Source organism: Engraulis encrasicolus, chromosome 5 (assembly GCF_034702125.1).
Source record: "Engraulis encrasicolus isolate BLACKSEA-1 chromosome 5, IST_EnEncr_1.0, whole genome shotgun sequence".
NCBI classification, from domain to species: Eukaryota; Metazoa; Chordata; class Actinopteri; order Clupeiformes; family Engraulidae; genus Engraulis; species Engraulis encrasicolus.
In genome coordinates this window covers 26,838,881-26,841,593 of record NC_085861.1, presented here as the reverse complement: position 1 = coordinate 26,841,593, position 2,713 = coordinate 26,838,881, and the positions used below count along the sequence as shown (strand labels likewise).

At 42.8% G+C, this 2,713-nt stretch overlaps 1 long non-coding RNA gene across 1 annotated transcript; it reads left to right on the top strand.

The window, feature by feature from the left end:
* The first annotated feature begins 551 nt into the window (after nucleotides 1-551).
* LOC134448438 (uncharacterized) lies at nucleotides 552-1,961 on the top strand. Its single transcript, XR_010034765.1, has 3 exons — nucleotides 552-749; nucleotides 1,144-1,324; nucleotides 1,591-1,961. It is a non-coding gene; the product is annotated as an uncharacterized LOC134448438 (long non-coding RNA).
* Nucleotides 1,962-2,713: the final 752 nt, after the last annotated feature.

The following is a 2,713-nucleotide window of genomic DNA, read 5'->3' as shown; positions in this document are numbered from 1 at the left end:
ACAATCGAAACTATTGGCTATCTAGCTTGCAAGTTTGGCTGGTCTATCCAACAAGATGAGTCAAGTGACATATGTCTTGCGAAGAGTGCAAGCGTCGCTTTGTGTGTGAGCGAGAGAACTAGAGAGAGAACGAGAGAGAGGCGCTTCCCAAAATCGCTCTGCAGAAAGGGCAAGGCGATGTCTCCAAATATTAGACAAAATGCAGCTTATTTTAGTTAAGTAGACATCAGGAAAGTATTTTGTTTAGTTGCAAAGCCGAGCTGATTGGTTCATATTGCTCTGAAAGACACTGAAGTCTATGCCTATATTTTAATGGGTTTATTATGCGCGCGAGGTCACCTAACTGTAGTGACGCCCGGTGCTATTGGGAACGGGCATATGACGTCACCGCGCTGGATCTGCCATGTTTAGTGCATAGACGTCCCTTTTCCCCATTGTTTTCCAGCGCAGCGCAGGACGTAGTCTCGCCTGGTCTTGCTACTTAATTGTGATTTTTAACTATCTTGCTGCTCACTTTTCTTTGCCACTATTGTCCATCGTTGTGTCGTGGGGTGCAATAGCGCAAGCCACCATAGGAAAGGGGGAATTGGATTATCTTTCTACTCATTTCCTTCTTGGAGGCAGCACCATGGTGACCAAGTCTCGGACATAACAAAGTGTCGTCGGCTAGCATGGGTCGCTGCTGTAAGACGACCAAAAATAACTTTCCACTCAATCCTGACGAGTGTGCTCTCTGCATTTTCATTTTGGTAAGTGAAATAGTTTTCGTTAAATGCACTGTTTCTTTCATCAACCACTGTTGGCTAATCTACAGCCTACTGTAGCTGGCATAGCTAGCCAGGTCCATTGAAACACAACAACACCCTTTTTAAACAAAGTAAATGTGCACTCCATGCTTTTAAATGATAAACCAGGTGCATTTAGAGCAGGGCTACATCATAAGTGGAAAGGTATCTGGTGCCACACGGTTGTCTTTCCTATTGTTTATTTTACCAGTAGGCCTACTATCAGTAAGATTTCGATATGCGTCTTCATCAGAGGACTGTGTAGCACCCGATTTCCCTTTCTACAACACTCTTATTTTCTGCTACATACGTATTAGTAAGCTGCACAGCATAGTAATAACACTGGTTGTTTCACTAGGTACACCAGCAAATGAAATGAACACCTCCCATCCGGATTGGGCACCATCACTGCACTTGGGGTACACGACCAAGACAGTCACCACCACCACCGAGACTTCTCGCTATGAGACAGGAACAAAGAAAACGACGAAGGACTGAGAGCATAGCGTCGATGGATGAGACACCCCTTGTTACACCAGGTAAGCCTTACATACCTTTGACAAAATTAAAAACAACGAGGGCTCTAAGGCTCTAATGTCTTTTCTCCATCTAGATTGGGTGCATCTCTTAAATCTATGTCTGTCCAATGAAATGTTAAGTGTTTCAAAACAATGATTATTTTGACTCTTCGGCGAGTGGTTTTGATTCTGCTCATCAGCCTTGTTAAGATATGTTTTGTCCCTTTTGCATGGGCATTGTATTTGCATGACACATTGGGCTAATAAAATCTGTATCTGATCCACAGTGGAGACAACTGGGGGAGCATCAGCATCAGCACCTGCAGGCCTAGAGGATGAAGCTGACCAGGGGCCGGTGTGTGCTGAGGTAAAGATCCCCGCCTTCACAAGAGGACACTGTCAATTGGAAGCAAGAGATGTGGAAAACACAAGGACAATTGCTCATCTCCGAATTCACGTGGAAAGGGTGATTGGAACTGTCTGAAACAAATACACAATTTTGTCTGCAAAAGTGCCCATCAACATGGTGTTGCCATGTGAAGGTGAAGAAAAAACATTCCTTGACAAGATTGTGTCTGTATGTTGTACTCTGACCATCATGAGCAGGAGTGTTGTGCAAAGCTGAAGTTGACTGAAATAAATGTGCTTTGAGACTCAAGTGTGTATAATTTTATTCACAAGTAAAGTAATGACAAAAGTAATTTCAAGTATGTCGTTTTGAATCACTGTAAATACTGAAAGTGCAACTAGTGATAACCTGAGATCTGTAAGTACAGTAAGTAAAAATGTTGTAATTGTATTGAAATATCTTAACAGTAGTGTTGACATAAATTCACAGTGCAACTTGAGAACCTGAGAGCACAAAACGGTGCATTTGAAAAAGTACAAGGCAAAATATTAATGTAATGGTGGGGAGGGGGGGACAAAGGAAATTATTGCAATATCTTAACAGTAGTAGTTCAACTTCAGAACACCTGAGTACTATAAAGGGGGGGGGGCAAATTATATTAAATGACACATTATCTTAACAGACCGTATACAAAAAAAATAAATATTCAAAAAAGAAAAAAGGAAATTGTGCAGAACTTCAGTGCAGTGCAGGAATACCTCTGCAAAACTACCACCTTGTGATTAGAGGCAAGCATCACAATACCATGCCTTCTCTTCTGCAGTGGCCGCATCAAGTCCAACACAGGTGAGGTGGAACCACTGCGTCGTACAGCTGCTGTTATCACAGCAAACCATGGTGTCTAGCTCCTCAGGCACTCTGTACACACACCACACATATTCTTTGTTGGTCTCATTCCTTGCTGATTTTGGGTTCCTCACTGTTTTCCACTGCTGCTTTGGTGCTGGTGCTGTGGCTGCTTTGCTGTTCTTTGATTTCACAGTAAAAACTCTGGTGCGCTG